The sequence below is a fragment of the Mobula birostris genome, chromosome 6 (assembly GCF_030028105.1).
Source record: "Mobula birostris isolate sMobBir1 chromosome 6, sMobBir1.hap1, whole genome shotgun sequence".
Classification (NCBI taxonomy): domain Eukaryota; kingdom Metazoa; phylum Chordata; class Chondrichthyes; order Myliobatiformes; family Myliobatidae; genus Mobula; species Mobula birostris.
The window spans coordinates 44,745,846-44,769,184 of NC_092375.1; positions in this window are offsets into that span (position 1 = coordinate 44,745,846).

The window sequence follows — 23,339 nt, forward strand, 5'->3', positions numbered from 1 at the left end:
TTGATCTTCCCCAACCTGTAAATCTTCCAATCTGTTCTGAATGGACGTCTTGAGTTTCTGCTGATCCCTTCGAAGGTGGGTCATTGTTTCTTCTCGCTGGATTAATTCATCAGTACATGACCGCAGTGCGGTGCAAATCCCCTCTCTTCTCTGTGTCTCATTCAGATTGATGACCTGGGTTTCCATCCCCCGGTCCACCACCGTCTGTCCCAACACCAGGAAGTTCAACTGGTATGTCGGGTCATTTTTCTCACATTGCACCAAACTCCTCCGGCCAAAAACTCCTCCACATTTGACACTTTGCTTCGGTTGCCCGGGCTCAGCCACTCGTCTCACCTCATAGTCCCCCCAGGCGAATCCAAGCTCTAGGCAGTCATCCACATACGTCAAAACTCCACACACCTTCACTTCCCCCATGGTCTTCCTCATGCCCCGCGGGAAGGATGCAGGGGCTCCGGATATGCTCTTGGGTATCTTTTCAGATCGGAAGAATCCTAGGGAACTAGTAATGGCCGTCTTCGGCTCAACAGCCGCACTCCTCGGGATCTGGCAACATCCACCCCTCAGACGCAGCACGTTAAACCACGTCGCATCATCCACACACACGCTGCCTTCGTCTTCCACGCTGCTAGGATCCAGTTGCCGCGACCTCTCTTTCACTGAGGTGTCTTCAGCGGTCAACTCCCCTCCCTCATGGTAGTTCGGTGCATCTACTAAGAGGGTCTCACCCTCAGCTACTTTCCCCAGGCCGTACCACCGCTGGGTCTCGTTTAAATTCGGTACCGGCTCAAGGCTGCTACACACGTCCTCAGAAACAACTTGACATGCTGGGTGCCCAGAAAATGCCGCCATGAACTCCAGGGTCATTAACCAATCATCGTCTTCTGGATAACTACTGCCACTAGTACCCAAAATCTCCGGTGCCCTTGCGGTTGTCAAGGATAACTACTTCAGACACCGGTTGTAAAACGAACTGCACAACAACTTGATCTGTGCCCCGGGGTCGAGGATAGCTTTAGCATCGCTTCCCTCTATTCATAGCGACACCCTGGGGCGTGACCCCTCTAAGCCTTCAGGAATAGGGTCTTCTCCTTTCGGAAGTACATTGGTACATTGCTGGGAACGTGCTTCCCCAAAGACCCCAAGCCATTCCCCCACTGGGCCTCCACTAAGTTTCTCAATCCCTCTCTGATCAGCTGAACAACTGAAGGAGGGGCTGATCCCCTGAAATGATCCCCTGGCACTACAAGCAATTTAGCCACTCTCCTAGCCAGAGAAGACACACTGAAAACTTTCCCCCCTCTTTCAAATAGCTGACAGCTGTCACTATGGTGTAAGTGAACCTGACAGCTCTAACACCGTCACCAGCCCGCCTACTCAAACTTTCAACCAATCCCTGTCGCTCTTCCTCAACCGAGCACTGCCACTCATCTAACAACTGAGAGATCCACTCCGCCCGCGTCTCGCACGCCTCCGCCCCTCTTGGGGTGGACACTATCCCAAACACCAGGCAGAGCCTGCCAGAGCTAGAACATTTATTCACAGACCCTACCTCCAAATCAGACAACTCTTTCCTCTCTCTCCCAACTGCATGGACAGCCCTGAGTGCCACCTCCAACTCGTCAATGCCAGCCTGAACTCGACCAAAGACCTCACCCACAACGCATACAGCAATAACCAGCAAATAACCCACAGAGACACACTTTACAGATTTAAATAGGGCACCCACATAGCATACCAGCAGACTCAATCCCGGACAAGCCCCCACAACGTAGCCCCCCTGCCCACCCTCAGGGTCGCTCGGCTCGCTGTCGTCTAGGGAAACAGTCTCGGCCCCGCCAAACTGGATAATTCGTTTGTGTGGATGCTGTGTGAGGTACCCCACCCCGCCCAAATAACAGACAATACACCAGACGCAATTAAATGATTTACAGTTTATAGATATTACTGGAACTATATAGTTAAAAGAGAATAAAATATAAAAGGAAAATAAAAGGCACCACACTTATCAAAGTCCAATCTCTTCGTGCACAAAAACCGTTGGAGCTCAAGGACCTTCTTCTTCACCCTGTGACCCCCTCGGACCACCTCGACCGGCCGCCTAGGACTAACAATGGTGGTCGACCAGACGCTCCACATGAGTCCGTCTCTGTCTCCTCACCGAACGTCCTGCTCGGGGCCGACCCCGTTAGCTGACTCACAGCACCTCGTCCATCCTCTGTCTCACTCTCCCGCCTTCTGCACCAAAACCCCGAGCATACAGTATCTTCAAATACACCAAAATCATAACAACTATCCTAATTGGTTAATAGTACTCTCTTATCACACTCTAAAGCAAAAACAAGCTGCTAGCGCAAACTTTCTCAGTGTTTAACACAACAAAGCCGCATTCCCCAGATTAACATAACAAAGATGCCATTTTAATTAGCCTCCGCAGTAACGTAAAAATCGAAACTCCCTTACAATTATATGACAGGATAGTTATTTAATTTTCCAAAAGTGAGAAATATCTGCTTTGTAAAAACAAGATCAGCAACTCACAGCAATGGATTTATCATTTAAATCATCAGTTCAGTTTAACTCTGATTGGCAGCTCTCAGTACAAGAGGTTCTGATGGGGCAGAATTTGTTAGGTGTGTCCAGGAAGCATTCCTGACACAATATGTGGACAAACTTGTTAGCAGACATGCTGTAGTACTAGGCAATGAAGCTGATCAGCTGACAGATCTCTCAGAGGGCAAGCATTTCAGAGACAGTGGCCACAACTCCCTGATCTCTAGCATAGCCTTGTACAATGATAGGCACCTTGGGAAGGTATTTAATTGTGGAAGGCTAATTCGACACTACTAGGCAGGAGCTTAGGAGTACTGATTGGGAACAGATGTTCTCAGGGAAATGTGGAAGTTGTTTAGGGAGCCTTTGCATGGGGTCATGGATAGGTTTATACCATTGAGACAGGGAAAGGTTAGCAGGGTGAAGGAAATATGGCTGAAAAGAGAAATGAGATGTTTAGTCATGCAGAAGAAGGAAACATAGTGAAGCCTTAGGAAGCAAATATTAGCTAGGGCTCTTGAGAATTTTAAGGTAGCCAGTAAGGACTTAAGAAGGGACTTAGAAGAACTATAAGGGGACATGAGATGGGCTTGGTGAGTAAGATTAGGGAAAACCCAAGGTATTCTTCACATCCATGGAGAACAGGAGAACAACTAGAATGACAGTTGGACGAATCAGGGTTAAAAGATGAAATGTGCCTCGAATCGGAGGAGGTACATAATGAATATTTTGCTTCGATACCAGTGAGAGGGACTTTGACAAATTTGAAGTCAGCGTAGAATAGGTTAATGTACTGGAACATGTCAAGGTTAGTAAAGAAGCAGTGTTAGAACTTTTGAAACACATTAAAATAGATAAGACCCGAAGGCTGGATGGGATATACTCCAGGTTAATACACGAAGGAAGGGAAGAGATTGCTGCAACTTTAGTGATAACCTTTGCATCCTCATTGGCTACTGTAATACCAGATGACTGGAGGATGCCAAATGTTATTCCTTTGTTCAAGAAAGGTAGTAGTAATAATCCTTGGAATTATCAGTGAGCCTTACATCAGCGGTAGGCAAACTATTTTTACGAACATTTGAAGACATGAGTAAGCATTTTGGAGGTAGTGACAACTCCCTGACCTTTAGCATAACGTTGAACTGGAATAGGAGCAGATCAAATGTGAAAGTATTTAATTGGGAGAGGATGAATTATGGTGCTAATAGGCAGGAACTTTGGAGTGTAAATTGGGAAAAGACATTCTCAGGCCAATGTACAACAGAAATGGGGAGGTTATTTAGGGAGCACCTTATGGAGGGAAGTTTCTTTAATTAATGCATACAATTCACAGCTAGAGGGAGTGTGATACTAGATCTATTAGTGAACAAGGCAGGGCAGGTGACAGAAGTTTGTGTAGGGGAACACTTTGCATCTAGAGATTATAATGCTATTAGTTTCAAGATGATTATGGAAAAGGATAGGTCTGATCCTTGGATTGAGATTCTAAATTGGAGAAAGGCCAATTTTGATGATATCAGAAAGGACCTGAAAAGCTTGGATTAGGTTCAGTTGTTTTCTGGCAAAGGTGTACTTGGTAAATTGGAAGCCTTCAAAAGCAAAATTTTGAGAGTGCAGAGTTGGTATATTTTATTAGAGTAAAAGGGAAGGATAGCAGGTTTCGGGAACCTTTGTTTTCAAGAGATATTACGGCCTGTATAAGAAAAAGAAGGAGGTGGACAGCAGGTATAGGACGACAGGAATAAATGAGGCACTAGAGAAGTATAAGAAATGCAGGGAAACACTGAAGGAGGAAATTGGGGGGGTTAAAAGAAAGCACTAGTGCTCTCTAGTAGACAAGGTGAAGGAGTATTCTAAGGGCTTCTACAGATATATAAGAGTAAAAGGATAACAAGGGACACAATTGGTCCCCTGGAAGATCAGAGTCATAACACCAAATTGGGGGATGTAGTGGACAGTGAGGAAGGCCATCAAAGCTTGCAGTGGGTTCTGGACCGGCTGGAAAAATGAGCTGAAAAATGGCAGACAGAATTTAATGTGAATAAGTATGAAGCTGAAAGAGATTGGGCAGATCTTAAACAAATTTTTTTGCATCTATATTTATTCAGGAGATTGACCATGAGATATAGATGTGAGACAATGCAACAGTGAGGTCATGGGCCCTATACAGATTACAGATGAGGAGGTGTTTGCTGCCTTGAGGCAAATTAGGGTGGGTAAATCCCCAGCCTCTGACAAGTTGTTCCCTTGGATTCTATGTAGAAATTGCAGCGGCTCTAGCAGAAATACTTAAAACATCCTTTGCCGCTGTTGAGTTGCCGGAGGATTGAAGGATAGCTAATGTTATTCCATTATTTAAGAAAGGCTCTAAGAATAAGTCAGAAAATTATAGGCTGGTGAGCTTGATGTCAATAGTGGGAAGGTTATTGGAAGGTATTCTAAGGGACTGGATATATAAGTATTTGGATCAATGGGGACTGATTAGGGATAGTCAACTCAACTTTGTGTGTGGTAAGTCGTGTCTATCTAATCTTATAGAGTTTTTCCAAGGGAGTTACCAGGACAGTGGATGAAGGCAAGGCAATGAATGTTGTCTACATGGACTTCAGCAGTGACAAGGTCCCACATAGGAGATTGGTTAAGAAGGTTAGTTGCTTGGAATTCAAGATAAGGTAGTAAATCAGATTAGAAACTGGCTTTACAGAAGAAGACAGAGAGTGGTAGTAGATGGTTGCCTCTCTGATTGGAAGTCTGTGACTAGTGGTGTAGCACAGGGTCTATTTTTGTTTGTCATCTATATCAATGATCTGGATGATAATGTGGTTAACACGATCAGCAAATTTGTAGGTGATACCAAGACTTGGGATGTAATGGACCGTGAGGAAGACCATCAAAGCTTGCAGCGGGTTCTGGACCAGTTGGAAAAATGGGCTGAAAAATGGCAGATGTAATTTAATGCAGACAGTGTGAGGTATTGCACACTGGGAGGACCAACCAGAGCAGGTCTCACATGGTGAGTGGTTGGGCACTGAGGAGTGTGGTAGATCAGAGCAATCTGGGGATGCAGATCCATAATTCTTGAAAGTGATGTCACAGGTAGATAGAATCATAAAGAAAGATTTTGGCACATTGGCCTTCATAAATCAATGTATTGAATACAGGAGTTAGGATGTTATGTCAAAATTGCATAAGATGTTGGTGAGGCCTAATTTGGAGTATTGTGTGCAGTTTTGGTCACCTACCTACAGAAAAGATGTAAATAAGATTGAAAGGTTGCCGGGAATCGATGACGTGAGTCATAAGGAAACATTGAATAGGCTAGGACTTTATTCCCTGGAGTATAAGAGAATGTAGAAGGAGGGGAGATTTGATAGAGGGATTCAAAATTATGAGGGGTATAGATAGGCCAAGCAGGCTTTTTCCACTGTGGTTGCGGTGAGCCTACATGTTAAGGGTGAAAGGTGAAATGTCTAAGGGGAACATGTGGTGAGAATGTGGAATGAGCTGCCAGAGCAAATGGTGGATGTGGATTCGATTTCAACATTTAGGCAAACTTGGATAGGTTACAGTACATGGATGGGAGAGGTTTGGAGGGCTATGGTCTGGTGCAGGTCCATATGGATAGCAAATTAATGTACTAGAAGGGCCAAAAGGCCTGTTTTTGTGCTGTAGTGTTCTCTGACTCCATTACTCCATGAACCTTGCATGGGGTTCTGGATAGGTTGTCCCACAGAGGCAGGGAAAGGCTGGTAGGGTCAAGGAGCTGTGGTTGACTAAAGATGTGGAACATCTAATCTAGAGGAAGAAAGAAGCATACTTGAGGCTTAGGAAGCAAGGATCAGACAGTGCTCTAGAGGAGGTGTTCCCAACCTTTCTTACGCCCTGGTCACTTACCATGAACTGAGGGGGCCTGTGAACCCCTGGTTTTGAACCCCTGCTCTAAAGAGTTACAAGGTAGCCAGGAAATAGCTTAAAATGGACAGAGTATTGTGTTCAGTTCTGATCACATCATTAATGTAGAATGTGGAAGTCTTAGAGTGCAAAGGAGATTTACCAGGATGGTGACAGGATTGGAGAGCATGTCTTTTGGGGATAGGCTGAGTGAGCTAGGGCTTATCTCTTTGGAGCAAAGGCATATGAGGTGTGACTTGCTAGAAATGTACAAGATGATAAGAGGCATAGTTTGAGTGAACAGCCTAAGACATTTTTCCCCAGCAGAATTGGCTAATACGAGGGGGCATAATTTTAGGGTGATTGCAAGAAAGATATAGAAGGGATGTCAGAGGTAAGGGCTTTACACAGAGAGCCAAAGATGCATGAACACATTGCCAGCGATATTGTTAGCGACATTTAAGAGACTGTTAGATAGACACGTGAATGAAAGAAAAATGGAGGGCTATGCGGGATGGAAGGTTTAGGCTTGCCTAAAGAAGATAGAGAATGGTAGTACATGAAGCATATTTGGCCTGAAAGTCTATGACTAGTGGTGTTCTATAATGATCTGTTCCAGGACCCGTGAAATTTCTGACTTTATGTGACTTAGATGAGGAAGTGGAAGGGAGTTAATACATTTGCAGATGACACGAAGGTTGTTGGTGTTCTAAATAGTGAAGAAAGTTATTGTAGGTTATGACAGGACATTGACATGATGCAGAGCTGGGCTGAGAAGAGGCAGAAAGACCTCACTCTGGGAAAGTGTGAAGTGATACACACTGGAAGGTTGAACGATGACAGAGTACCAAACTAATGCAAGGATACTTAGCAGTGTGGGGGAACAGAGGGATTTTGGGGCCCACATCCATAGGTCCCTCAAAATTGCCACACAAATTTATAGGTAGTTTAAGGAGGCATATAGTATGTTGGCCTTTGTTAGTTGATGGATTGAGTTCAAGAGCTGTGAGGTAAAGTTGCAGTTCGATAAAATTCTGGTTAGACCATATTTTAAGTGTTGCCTCATTATAGGAAGAAGATGGAAGCTCTAGAGAGAATGTGGAACAGAGTTACCAGGGTTGGAGAACGTGTTTTATAAGGAAAGGTTAAGTGAGCTGGGGATTTTCTCTTAGGAAGATGAGAGGAGACTTCTCAACCAGCCTCTCATTCAACATCAGAAATATCAATGAAGTTATTATTGACTACAGCAGGAAGAAGCCAGAGTTTAATGAGCCAGTCCTCATTAGTGGAACGAAGGTGGAGAAAGTGAGTAGCTTTAAATTGCTTAGGGTTAACATACCAGAGGATATGTCTGCGACCGGCACGTAAGTGTCATCACAAAGGAGGCAAGACAGTGCCTCTACTTTCCTAGAAGTTAGTGTCTCCAAAAACTTTGACAAACCTCCGTAGACACACATTAGAGAGTATCCTAACTAGTTGTGTCATGACCTGGTATGGAAGCACCAATGCCCAGAAATGGAAAAGGCTAGAGAAGGTAATGGATACAGCCCAGTCCATCACAGGCAAAGCCCTCCCCACCATTGAATAAATTTACATGGAGTGCTGTCACAAGAAAACATCACTGATCATCAAATACCCCCACCATCTTGGTCATGCTCTCCTTCTCACTACTACCATGTGGCAGGAGGTACAAAAGCCTCAGGTCCCATAGCACTTGGTTCAGGAACAGTTTTTACCTACAACCATCAGGCTCCTGAACTAGCGTGCATAACTTCAATCACCACTACTCCAAAATGATTTCATGATCTATAGCCTTACTTTCAAAGACCCTTTACAACTCATGTTCTCAGTATTTTTTTATTTAACTAGATTACCCTTTTCTGCACCTTGGTTGTTTGTCAGAATTGTTCTGTTCATGTATGGTTTTTCATCAGTTCTAATGCATTTCTTTTTTCCCTGTAAATGCCTGGTAGGAAAGAAATCTCAGGGTAGTATATGGTAACTTATACATACTCTGCAAATAAATTTACTTTGAATTTTGAAATTGATAGAAGTGTATAAGATGATAAGAGGCATAAACAGAGTGGACAGCCAGTGCCTTTTCCCCAGGTGGCATTGGCTTATATGACAGGACATACTTTCACTGTGACAGGAGGAATGTATGGGGGGGAATGTTTTTTTACACAGAGTGATAAGTGTACTGCCAAGGGGTAGATTTAATAGGTAGGCACATGGATGAAAGAAGAATGGGGAGGGTGGGCTTTTATTTGTGGGAGGGAAGGGTTAGAGTGACCCTTGGAGTATGTTAAAAGCTTGGCACAGCACTGTGGGTAGAAGGGCCTGTACTTTCTATGTTCTATATTCTTTGTTTTTGAGAACTGCAGTAATCCAATATATAATTGTAGACCTTTTGGTAAGTCCACTGAAGATAAAACTAATTCACTTGTTCACAAATAATTTGTAGCATTACTTGATGTGGTAGAAATGTCATGTGCCTGTGACAAGTTGTTACAAGTGGAACATACTACTCCTTCCTGACATTTCGCAGATGATTCTTAGAATATCCTTCAATAATAGAGTTAGAGCAACCATAGACTCTTATGAACACTGGATGAAAGTGCATTTATCCTCAGACAATACTCTTTATCACTCTCTTGGGCAGGAAATATCTGATGATGTAGACAGACATGCGTTGTCACAGCCAGCCAGCAGAAGTCTGCATTGACCACACGGTGCATTTTGTGAGTTTTCTTAAACCACATTTTGACATTATAGTATGCTAATATTTCAAAGTCAATTTTTCTATAAAATAACATGAGCTTAATGAGGTAACAGTACAAGTTTATTCTCTGCACTGAAAAGGCTGACAAGGTCTGAAAGGAGAAAATTAACAAACAAAATCTCTGCTTTTATCAAATTTTAAGAACCTTTATCTGCACATTCCACTTTAACTAAAATTGTGTATAATAATACTAGGACTTCAGACCAAAATGGCACAAAATGGTCATGCATGCTTACAATATTTCAGCAGGTACTTAAGAAATGTTGAAAAGTAAGAACAGAAGCTGAATTTGCTTATTAAAGAGAGTTTAAAGTAATTGTCACAGTTAAATTCTAAAGTGAGTTGTTATGTACTTAATGCTTCAATAATATTTTGGTAATATTATGAATATATTGTTTGATTAAGCATTCCTTGGTGTTTACATAATGCATTGTGGAATATCTGTAAGGTGCATAAATGGCATATGTCATTACGCTTCCCTGTCATACGTGTACGCCTCGCTTAGTGTAAACAACACAAAGTTAGACTCGCATTGCTGTCTTGTGTCTGTCTTTTAATTAGTCTAATGTTTTGTAATTGCAAATCATAACAGTGGTGACTTAACGAACCCAAGATGACTACCTGCCTGTTGAAGTGCAGCGAGAGGTTTGAGCTCAAATAAAATCACAGCATGTATTCTTCGGAAGGGAAGAAACGTTCAAATTTAAAATAAAAGCAGAAAATGGAAGAATTCACGGGTTCATTAACAGTGACTACTGGGTGATGATAATAACAAAGACCAGAAATGGCTGGATACATCGGAAGATTGACACATTCCATTGCACAGCCGATAACCATCTCATATACTCTGAGTGAACTGAGCAGTATTTTGAAGCAAATGAAATAGCCAATATCAAGCGAGTGCCAGTTTTGCTGAGGTCATTGGGTTTAAAGGCATACAGTCTGTTTAGAAGTTTGATTGCTCCAACCAAATCAACCAAAACAAGCTTTTTTGGTATTGTGAAAGTTCAAAATTCAAAATACAAAATAAAGTTTATTATCAGAGTACATACATGTCACCACATACAACCCTGAACAATACACACCAAATTCTGGAGGAACTCCGGGCCAGGCAGTATCTATTGGAAAGAGTAAACATTCGATGTTTCGGGCTGAGACCCTTTATCAGGACTCCCTGAGATTTTGTTTGCGGGGATACTTGGCAGATCTATAGAACAGTAACTTGTAAACAGGATCAATTGACAACAAATTGTGCAAATCAGAAATAAATAAATAGCAATAAATAACAAGCATGAAATAACAAGATAAAAGAGTCCTTAAATGAGTGTGGTTTTACCTGTGACGTACTGGGCCGAATCCACTACCTTTTGTAGAATTTCTGCTCAAAAGCATTGCTGTTCCCATACCAGGCCATAATGTAGCCAGTCAGCACACTTTCCACTACCCATCTATAGAAATTTGTCAAGGTTTTCGATGACATGCCGAATCTCCACAGACTCCTGATGAAGTAGAGGTGCTGTTGTGCTTTCTTCATAATTATATTTATACAATGAGTCTAGGACAGGTCCTCTGAGATAGTGACACCCAGGAGTTTAAAGTTACTGACCCTCTGTACCTCTGATTGTCCGATAACCACTGGCTCACAGACCTCTGGTTTCCCTCTCCAGAAGTCTACAGTTGGTTCCTTGGTCTTATTCACATTGAGAGGTTGTTGTCATGACACTACTCAGCCAAACTTTCAGTCTCCCTCCTGTATGCTGACTCATTACCACCTCTGATGCACTCCACAACAGTGGTGTCATCAGCAAGCTTGTTTATGGTGCTGGAGCTGTACTTAGCCACACATTCATAGGTGTAAAGCATCCAGAGCAGGGGGCTAGGTACACATCCCTGTTGTGCTCCTGTGCTGATGGAGATTGTGGAGGAGATGTTTTTGTCAATCTGGACTGACTGGGGGTCTACAAGTGAGGAAATACAGGATCCAATTGCACAAGGGGGCATTGAGGCTCAGATTCTGAAGTTTACAGATTAGTTTTTAGGGGATAATGTTGTTAAATGCCAAGCTGTAGTCGATAAAGAGCATCTTGATGTATGCATCTTTGCTGTCCAGATGTTCTAGGGTTGTGTGAAGAGCCAATGAGATAGCATCTGCTGTAGACCTGTTGCCTTGCTAGGTGAATTGGAGAGGATCTAAGTCACCACTCAGACAGGAGCTGATATGCTTCAACATCAGCCTCTCAAAACATTTCATCACTGTGAATGTGAGCACCGCTGAGTGATAGTCATTTCGACAGGTTATCATGCTTTTCTTGAGATCTGTTGTGATTGAAGCCTGCCCAAAGCAGGTGGGTACCACATACTGCCAGAGCGAGAGGTAATGCAAGAATATTTGAAACCAAAGCTATTGTTGATTGCAGCACACTTTCAGTTTCATAAGCAGAAACAAACGGAAGGGGTGTCCATTTCAGCTTACAGGAAAGAATTGAGGAGAATATCTGAGCATTGTCAGTTCAATGGTGGGCATATAGATGCACTGAGAGATCATTTAGTTTGTGAAATCATACAAGAAAGCATTCAAAAATGGCTCCTAACTGAAGCACAACTCACATTTAAAAGAGACGTTGAAATATCTGTATCAATGGAAAAAACAGACAGAGATGCAATTGAGTTGCAGTCAGGAATGAAAGTGAGAGTGAACAAAACTGCAACGTATAAACAGAAACCGGCCTGGCTGAACAAATTATGCTACCATAGTGGCAGGGACTCACCAGACCAATGCTGGTTTAAAAGTGAAACTTGCAGAGAATGCAACAAAGCAGGCTAAATACAAAGAGAAATGCATTTGAATGAAACAAAACTGAAGCTTGTAGATATTCACCTGAGAATCTTGTGGGAATGGCATTTGTAACAGTGAAACACAATGACCGATAAGCCACATTGAATTTGTATGCGGTAAAAACAGGAGGACCAATATTGTGGGGACATGAGTGGCTGAGACAACTACAGCTTGAATGGAGATCCATCCACCAGTTGCATGCCACACTGCAGAAGAGTCATCTGAAAGTGAATTAAGGAAGGTACTGGATGATGCCACAACTGTCTCCTTGCTGAACATAATGAACCATTGCCCAACTGAGGACAAACAAGTGTTAGTGCTAACCTCGCTGCCTCTGGTTGGAAAGCATATTGGGCCAAGGAAGGATCATACTGCTCAGAGGGATCATGAAAGTGACAAAAGCTGTGGTCTGACTACCACAGTTTATGTAGGCAACCAATCTTAGAAAACTTCTGATATGTTGATTCAGGCAGTTTCTTGGAAAATGTACCTTGGTTTTAAGCTGGAATAGAGTTCAAGCAGCTTCAGGGAAGTTGTAAGCATTTGGTTTCTGTGAGTATATAGAACCAAAACCTGCTCTGTGTAAACTAAGGTTATTGCGTGAACTTCAAGTGGGAGACCAAAAGCTGCTTGTAAAAGTAGATGAAAATATCAAAGCCTAGCTGGATGAATAGAAGGCCAAAATGAAAAGAATCAGTGGAGACAGGAAAACAGAGGCTTTGTCAGATGATGATGTGGATGAGGAAACCAAGAGCAGAGATCAGGTCTTAACGAGAGCAATAGAAGGATTAATAAGAGAATCTCCAGTGAACTAAATGCACCTTCCCAAGATCAAAATGTACAAACTGGAAGAAGAAAAAGGAAGGAGAAGAAATATGTCCGGAGCTGTCAGAACACTTCCTGCGGTCTCAGAGGCAACTCCTACAACCACCACAGAGGAGGCTCCAGAACCTGAGGTTGTTTCACAGCCACGAGTCTCACTGCCAAGCAGAGTGAGCCCCCTTATCAGGAAAGATGTTATCTCACAAGAGTCAAAAAAGCATCCACAGTGATCAAATCCTTTGGCCTGAATTGGACAATTTAAAATTTACCATGTTGTGGATATCTATAATACTTGTATTATATAGTATTCTGTATGTGTTTAGAGCAATACGTTGTATTTTGGAATTGAGATGCATTCTATACTGAGTTGGAGTTTACAGCTAAGTTGGGAGGGGTGTTGTGATTTGAATGTTTCAGTAATATTTGAGTAATATTGTGGATATGTTGTTTGATTAAGCATTCTTGTCATTTAGATAATGCATTACGGGTTATCTGTAGAAGATCATAAATGTCGTACGTGATTACACCCCCACATCATACGTGTGCGCCTCACTTAAAGTAAAAAAAAAGTTAGATTTGCATTCTTGGTCCCATGTATTTCTTTTAACTAGTTTAATCTTGTCTCTTACAAAACATAACATGGGTGAAGACATTTTGAGTTTGAATCCTAGACTTTAAATATTTTCCTTCTCACTTGATCCCAACCCATCTGAAATAATGGAATCATTCCAAAGTGAGCAAGTAATATCATTGGAGAGCTAGAAATGTAAACAAACAAAAGGCTTACATCATTGAATATTTTTTCATGTAATTAAATCATCTAGGAGGATTGTAAGGGAGAATGTGCTCTGAAGGTATCTGAATCTGTGCCTTTGACGGGAGATACTGGAAAAACAGAGCAACACACACAAAGTGCTGGTGGACCTCAGCAGATCAGGCAGCATCTATGAAAATAAATGAACAGTCAATGTTTCAGGCTGAGACCCTTCATCAGGACTGGAAAGGAAGGGGGTGATGCCAGAACAAGAAGGTGGGGGAGGGGAAGGAGGACAAGCTAGAAGGTGATAGGTGGAGCCAGGGGGTGTGGGAGGGCAGATAGAGAATGGTTGTTTTGGCCTGCAAGTGTTCCTCTACTTCTGCATGGCTGTATCATTTTCCTGACATATAAATGCAAATGGTGTATGAACACGTTAACTCAAACAATAAAAACAGAGTTGCGTTCTAAACTTAAATTTACTGTGTTCTAAAATTAAAATACGTGTATAAAACTCACCAATACATGCTATTGTTATGAATGGTACTGGGAAAGGGATAGATTTATCAAGATGCCATCAAGGGGGAGACCACCAGTCTTGTCCAGAAGAAATGACAAAACAGATATTGTGGTTTCAGTACTTATGAAAATTGTTCATTGTCTATTTTGCCTATGAATAATCAATCTTTCTTACAATATGTATTGGTGGGACAGACATATAGACAGATTATATAGCAATAGCGGCCGCAAGTTATACCAAGGGATGGAAACAATGTCCTTTGGAAAGTCACAATGTGGCCATAGGGAATGTGACTTTAGATCTGGCCTTTGCGGGATGAACTTCACCTCAGCCAGCAGGAGACACAGTTTTGAAGGAGAACTTCAAGATTCAACACACTGATACAGATGAATATCAGTGGGACTATGTTTGAATTGCCACCAATTCCTCACTTGACTGCAGACTGGACACGTGTTGTGGAGGAGACGAGGGAGATCATCCATCAATGGACTAAACACATTAAAGTAATTAAAACACATGTTGGCAAGGCAAATGAAATATTGAGTGACCCAGACTTTTGGAGTAAGTTTTGGAATTGGGGAACAAATGTTCAAATACAGTCATGGGTAAGAGTAGTATCATATGCTGCTGTAATACTAGTTTTGTGTACCTGATAACTGTATTGCTCAATGTATATCAACTGAGAAGATGGAAGGCTGAAATCATGGAAAAAATCGAAGACAATGCTTTCATCAAACAGCAGAGGTGATTGTCAGTATCAAGTGGGTGAATTAGTTTGTAAATTTTAATATTATTTATAGAATGTAAATGTTGCACACTTACTGGGGTTCCATGGCAGTCCTGTGGGCAGTCAACTGAATGAGAGGAGGATAATGATCCTAAGATAAATATCTTTGGATCAAGAAGAGGGAGTTGCTGGCCAGAAGGAACTACAGTCTGATCAAGGACAGGGGGAGTAAACAAGCCAGTTCTCTTTGATTCTATCAAAGTTGCTGGTGAATGCAGCAGGCCAGGCAGCATGTCTAGGAAGAGGTGCAGTCGATGTTTCAGGTCGAGACCCTTCCTGACTAGTCCTGACTAGTCCTGACAAAGGGTCTCGGCCTGAAACGTCGACTGCACCTCTTCCTAGAGATGCTGCCTGGCCTGCTGCGTTCACCAGCAACTTTGATGTGTGTTGCTTGAATTTCCAGCATCTGCAGAATTCCTGTTGTTTGTCTCTTCGATTCCCCCCCCCATTTTGTGGACCCTGAACTGATTCTTGCTCTTGGATAATCTAATCAAAACAACTGACTGCGGACACAGGAAGCCTCAGGTAATGATCTGCTAAGCCTGAGATCATTCTCAAACAAGTAGCTATTTGTTATCTAAAGGGCGTGGACTCCGAACTGATTCTTGACTCTGGGACAATCTAATCAGAGCAAATGAATGTGGACACAAGGAACTTCAGGTAGTGACTTGCTAAACCTGAGACCACTCTCAGGCAAGCAGCTACTTATTATGTAAAATGCCAGACCTACCAAAGAAGCAATCTGTAATCTTGTTAGACTGTGTCTGGTTTGGTTTGGACCAGTCAGAGTTGAAAGACTCAAACACAGAAGGCTGAGGTGGACACAATCATGAAGCAATGTTGGTTGCAGCCCTGTACAATGACTAGCAAGAAGGTGGCCCAGGTAGGTCTGGTGACCATGAGCCAATGGGATGGAGATCCAACAGTTCAATTGATGAGGAACAGTATAAGAGTCAGGAGCTCCAAATACTCAGGGGCGATAACTCTTCAGCAACCAGAGACCAGCCATCGTGGATAAGGAGGACCCCATGGACACGTGGAGATTGGGACCATGAGGAACACCTGGCCAGCATAAACCCCTTTCCTGGGTAATACCTTTTCTCTTCTTTGACTGTTCATGCAGGGTCGGGGATGTTAGTAGCGTGCACACAGGTAGTTAGTTTGTGCACCCACGTGCTTTTTAGTTGAAACAATAAAAGTTACTTGTCGGTAAATTCAGATTCTCTGTGCCTCACTGATCATTATTACAAGGGATGATTCTTGTAACAATAAAGTTAATATATTGTTACAGCCATTGAACCAAAACATAGATGTAAAATTAGCAAGCATATAATGAGGCCAGACTTTGCTGGAGTTGTTTTCCCAAGGAGCAGTTGGTATGAGAAACAAGCTTCAAACAAAAGAAAACATTTCTATGTTAATTAACAAAGTTGAAGACAAACTGTTTCAATACTTGTTTAAGAAAATGGCTGGAGATGTTAAAAATAAGTATAATTACAGAATATGGGGAATAATGTAGCATGCAAAGTTAAGTATCCTTAACTAAAAAAGGAAATGCTCTGGATTTGTATTTTCTTCAAATTTTATGAAATTGCTCACTTCCCCTCAGGGCATTAAATCAATAAGATAACTATAATTGGTGTGAATTCAACATGGTTCCCTAGTAGGAACAGACACAAAATCTACAAGAGATTCTGCTGATCTTATCTTCAAATTTTATGCATATGATTTCTGACTGAGGAGATAACCTTTAACTACAAATATGAGATGTTGCCTTTAATTAGGAAATGACTGAGTAATTAACACAGAGCCATTGATGAATTTCCAGCCAGTCATCTTGGCTTAGTCTTGTATCCCTTCAAACTTCTATTTTAACTTGCTAAGAAATTTGATTATACACCTGACCTTAAAACTCATGAAGGTACAAAATGGGGAAAAATCTGGGTCACCTTGCACCACTTATGTCACTGCATGCACAATGACGGTCCATCAGATGTGTGTACTGCAGGTGGACCATCAAAATGCATTGGAGAGCTGTCCCCAGTGTTGTTCCTGGCTGCTGAGCCTGCAGATTTTGCCTTCTCTGAACATGAATATTGGGAAGGACAAAACTGTGGCATTATTAATTCCTTTTGTTATTTTGCCCATGTTGCTACTGGGCATGGAGATTACCTTTTATTCTGGAAGGGCTAGGAGATATTTGACAAAATGAAGACCGAATCAAGGGCAATAAGGATTGTCTTGAATTAACCAGGACTGCATGTATCCCTGCAGTACAGGGTACCATTGGTTTGTTTTTGAGGCTTGGCTACTGCCAGTAACCACAATATTTGTCTTGTACCCATTGCCCTCCTACTCTGTATTAGGAAGGTTTCCTGATTCCTGTGGATGTAGAGCATTTCTCCTGCTTTGCCACTTTTCCACCAAGATCTCCATTGCAGTGCCAGTGAACCAGCGTCTCCCTGCAGTATTTCCCAGGCCAAATTCACTTCCATATGACTGCCAGTGCTTGTGACAGCCACATTGAATCTTCCCCTTAAGCCACAGATGTCCATGCAGCGCAAGCTACCTCTATTTAGAAACGCACTTTGATGATATACCCAGCATGATTAGTATGGTCTGAGATGCTGAGGTGAGCAATCAGCACCAAGTCAGCAATCTCTTTGAGCTTCTCAGCCCCAGCTCAATTTAGAACCACTCCTATCCTATGTTTTTTTTTCAGAATTCAATAAAATGGGAAATACGTATGCAGTAATCTCTCCATTTTGTCAGAGACTGTGTTAAAGGAGTAAGTCAGAATCAGGTTAATAGCATCATGAAATTTGTTAACTTTATGGCAGCAGTACAATGAAATACATGATAAATAAATATAGAGAAAAACTGAGTTACATTACGTATATATCTCTATTAAATAGTTTTGTTAAAATAAGCAGTGCAAAAAAAAAGAAAAAAGTAGAGAGTTGGTGTTCATGGGTTCAAAGTCCATTTTGAAATTGGATGGCAGAGGGGAAGGAGCTGTTCCTGAATCGCAGAGTGTGTGCCTTCAGGCTTCTGCAGCAAGGCGAAGGCACGTCCTGGGTGGTGGGGGTCCTTAATGACGGACACTGCCTTCCTAAGGCATTACTCCTTGAAAACGTCTTGGATACTAAGGGGGCCAGTACCCAGGATGGAGCTGACTAATCTTACATGTTACGTAAAGGAATTTGAGACATTAGTTTGATATACGTATCAGACAGTGACACTCACTTGCACATGTGGACTTGTTTAGTTCATTATTTGGATCACATTCGGCTGACTTTGGCTGTTGAATACACAAGCTGTGAACCACAGATCCTAAGGCGAGATCTTTTTGCTCATTTTACTATTAGACTCTTCGTAATGACCTTTCTTGCTGGAATTCTCCAGCACTACACAACAAAGGCAACTCTTTGACACTGTCTTGCTTTGCGTATGTTTGGCTAACTTTTTAATATTTAATTTTTAATTATTTACTTCAATTTTAATAATCTTTATATGTTCCTGAATGTCACCCATTGCAAATGACACGCACAAGAACAGACCGTGAGCAGTGGTTCCAGGAACCAGAATTAGACCAACAACATACATCTTATTTTATTCACTTTGAGGTCTTACATTCAAATTGGCTTTGTTTTCTCCAGAGTTCTTATTTAACCTCAAGATTCTATAAAACTGATTGATTATCATCTACATTTTAAAGCCTGTTTCTGATTTTTATTGCTCTGCTCAGCCAATTGACTATTATAACCATGGCATTTATTCCCTTGTGCAAGAAGGCAACATTTGATAATATGAGGAGGAAGATGATAAGCAATAGGATGTCAAACAAAACAGAAGGAAAAGTAAATGCCTACTGATATTCCTTCTGGTCAAATGGGAAATACTTTAAATGCTGAAACAATTAATTACACTGTGCCAACATGTCCTATATTTATGTCAATATCACGTTATCTTAAGAGTAGTTTTAGCTAATTCCACGTAACACAGAAATTCTTTGTATGAAGCTACCAAAGTAATGCCATTCAGATGTATTGAATTTGTATGGTAGCCTTGACAATTTCTAGGCTCAGAACTACTGAGCTACATTCAGGTGTAGTTGTTTGAATGCTCTTCCATTTGGTTCAGTGCTGGTTTAATAGAGTTGTATTTCAAATCTATCTACCATGGGGTATAAAGCACCTCTGGATACTAAAACTAATATATTTTTTATTAGCTGGTTCAAGATTTATGTTGTTAATAAATACAGTGAAAGACGATGTTTTGTATGGGCCTAGGGACTCTGTGAAAGATGAACTAGTGACATTCTTCCTGGGATAATTTAAACTTCAAAGAAAAGCTGGACTGGGCTGCCTGGGAAGTTACATTTCAAAACTTTTCAAACAGAAGAAACTATTTCTGGTCATACAGGATGTAGGATGGGGTGTTTGGGGGGGGGGAAGATGTGGCGTGAGTGGAGGCAAAAGAGTGATCAGTCCATTCTTAGGAGGTCACAGTTACTAAGAACCCAGCCAAGTTCTAGTTTAATGTGGTTTATATTTATGAACTAGCTGGTTGGGTTTTCTTTGTCTTAGAAAGCCTTACAGGTAAAAGGAGCTGAACAAAACTGAATCAACTTACATTGTTTCCACTTTCTGCAGGGATCGCTCCCTCTGTGATTTCCTTGTCCATTTGTCCCTCCCCTCTAATCATCCTCCTGGCACATCCACCTGCAAACAACAAAAATGCTACACTTTCTCCCTTACCTCCATTCAGTCCCCAAACAGTCCTTCCAGTTGAGGCAACACTTCGCCCGCAGACCTGTTGGGGTCATCTACTGAACGTGGTGTTCCCGATATGGCCTCCTCTACATTGGTGAAACCCGGTGTAAGTTTGGGGGGTCAATTTGTCGAGCACCTCTGATCCATAAGTCAAGAGTGGAATTTCTGATATTCAACTATTTTAATTCCTATCTCCATTCTCATTCCAACATCTCTGTCCATGGCCTCCTCTTTTGCCATGATGAGGCCACTCTCAGGGTGGAGGAGCAACACCTCATATTCTATTTAGGTAGCCTCCAACCTGAAAGCATGAACAGCGATTTGTCCTTCTAGCAAAAATTTCCCTCTTCTTCTGTTCCCAACTCTGGCCTCTAACTTCTTCTCCTCAACCACCCATCACCTCCCTGTGGTGCCCCTCATTCCTCCCTTTCTCCCATGATCCACTCTCCTCTCCTATCAAATTCCTTCTTCTCCAGCCCCTTACCTTTCCCACCCATCTGATTTCACCTATCATCTTCTAGCTGGTCCTCCTTCTTTTGTCCCCACCTTTTTATTCTGGTGTCCTCCCCCCATTTCTTTCCAGTCCTGAAGAAGGGTCTCAACCTAAAACATCGACTGTTTATTTATTTCCAAAGATGCTGCCTGACCTGCTGAGTTTGTCCAGCATTTTGTGTGTGTCGCTCTTGTTTCCTTTGAGGCCCTTTTCATGATCTGCAAGGGAAGTAAACACAGACAACCCAAGTCAGATAACAAGTTGGACATCATGTATTTAAAGGTTGGTAGGATGTAGAAGGAGTACCAGGGAAAGCAGAGATGTGGGGAAGGAAATCAGAAAACAATTTGGAATTATGCAGTGTAGGGGTTGAGGAGGAGAAGGGTGGGGAAAATTGGTGTGAATGGAGGGAAAACAGTGACCTGTCCATTCTTGCAAGGTCACAGTTGGTGATTTTAGAGAATGTACACTTTGAAAGACAAGTTAGAAAGGCAGACCTTGCAGATGTTGAAGCAAGAAAAGAAAATGAGAAAAATTGTATTTCACGATTAGGGCCATTTGTCCAAGTCCCAAGGGAAGACCCATAAGCAAAATGCCCATGAGCAAAAATGTACAAATATTGGCGGTCTGAAATACAACCGAGAAATGGTGAAAGAACTCAGAATTTACACTCAGTGCCCATTTTATTAGGCGCTTTTTTAAAACCACAGAATGTATGTTCATGGTCTTCTGCTGCTATAGCCCATTCATTTCCAAGTTCAAAATGTGCATTCAGAAATGCTCATCTGCACACCACTGTTGTATTGTGTGACTAACTGAGTTACCTTTCTATCAGCTTGAACCTATCTGGCCATTCTCCTCCGACCTCTCTCAAAATCAAGGTATTTTTGTCGACAGAACTGCCACTCAATTGCCGTTTCTTTTTTGTTTTTCGCACCATTCTCTGTAAACCCTTGAGATTATAATGTGTGAACATCCCAGGAGTAGTATAAGATGTTTGTGAGGCCTAATTTGGAGTATTGTGTGCTGTTTTGGTCACATAACTACAGGAAAGATGTAAATAAGGTTGAAAGAATACAGAGAAAATCTACAAGAATGTTGCCGGGTTTGGAGGACCTGAGCTATAGGGATAAAATGAATAGGTTAGGACTTTGTTCCTTAGAACATAGAAGATTGAGAGGAGATATGATAAAGGCATACAAAATTATGAGATGTATAGAAGGTAAATGGAAGCAAGCTTTTTCCACTGAGGTTGGGTGAGACTACAACCAGAGGTCATGGGTTAAGGGTGAAAGGTGAAAAGTTTCAGGGAAACAAAATGGGAAACCCCTTCACTCAGGGGGTTGTGAGAGCATGGAACCAGCTGCTAGCACAAGTGGTGCAGGCAAGATCGATTTCAACATTTAAGTGAAGTTTGGATAGGTACATGGATAGTAGGGATATGGAGGGCGATGGTCCTGGTGCAGGTCGAAGGGAGTAGGCAGTTTAAATGATTTTGGCATGGACTAGATGGGCTGAAGGGCCTATTTCTGTGCTGTACTTTTCTATGACTCTGTGACTTTATCAGTAGTTTCTGAGATACTCAAACTACCCTGTTTGGCATCAATAATCATTCCATGTTCAAAGTCACATAGATCACATTTCTTCCCCATTCTGATGTTTGGTTTGAACAATAACTGAACCTTCTGACCACATCTGCCTGCTATTATGCATTGGGTTGCTGCCACGTTGTTGGCTGATAGATATTTGCATTAACGAGCAGGTGTACAGATGTACCTAATAAAGTGGCCACTGAATGTGGATGGTATCCAAAGAGAGAGGAGTTTCCATCAGAATTGAGAAAAATCAAAGCTGAAACAAGATATAAAATGCAGTAAAGGTGGATAAAAGAGAAGAAAATTAAATGCCTAATGCTTAGCTTCCAGTTGCCGGACTCTTAAATTAACCGTCCCATCCCAATCTGATCTCTCCAATTTTTGGACAATAGCCTAATACTCTACATAACCTCACCACCTGACATGGCAGATTACAGCATTCTGAACTCAACAATAAATTTTGGCTGATCAGTGTGCCTGGCATATTTAACTTAGATTTCAGTATTCACTCCATATTTCATTGGCATTTCACATAATTATTCTATATCTACACTTCCCGACTGTGAGACCTTGGTGCTTCTGATCTGACTGCTGTCTTTCTCTGTGTTATAACTGTGATTTCATTTCACACCCTTTGTGGACTTCAGCTTGGGTTTTTGCAGCACCTGATAAGCAAGAAACTGCTCCACGACATCTAACAAAAGCATTATCAAAATGGAGCAAGTGGCCCATGAAGGCAATAAAGAAAAATTAACAAAATGTTTGGTAAAGGAGCTATTTTCAAAGTGGGTCTCAAGAAAATAAGTATAAGAATAAACACACATGCTCTTCCCCTGTTTTTATCAGACTATTACTGTGGCAGCCACAAAATGGTATGAATTGTGAATGTGGTTTAAGCTGCACTAAGAGAGTTGTCGAATTGTATCCGTAGCTGGCAATATCAGATAAAAGAAGAATGCCTAATAGTCACTGTGGTTTCGTTAAAGTTCAGTGCCTTGGATGCTTGTCACAGAAGGGCAGGTTTATAGTGCAAACTATCATCCTTTTTGTCAGAAGTGTAGAATTAAAATTAGCCCCAAAAACAATAAAAATATTCAGCCTGCTAAAAGTTATTTCCTCTGTTTTTTAGTATGAAAGGGGAATCGGAACTGGGTTTAATATCACTGAAATATGTCGCACAATTTTTTGTTTTGTAGCAGCATTGCAGTGCAATATTGATTAAAAAAATCTATAAATTTATAAGAAATATATACTAAATAAATTAAATAGGTAGTGTAAAATGCGAGCAAATTTAGTGAGATAGTGTTCATGGGCTGCTTCACTGTCTGTTCAGAAATCCGATGGCAGAGGAAAGAAGCTGTTCCTTAAACGCTGAGTGCGTGTCTTCGGGCTCCTGTACCTCCTCTCTGATGATAGTAATAAGATCAGGGCATGTCCTGGTGATGGGGTCCTTAATGATAGATGCTGCTTTTTTTGAGGTATCGCCTTTTGAAGATGTTTTCAATGCTTTATGAACACCTTCCCCTCC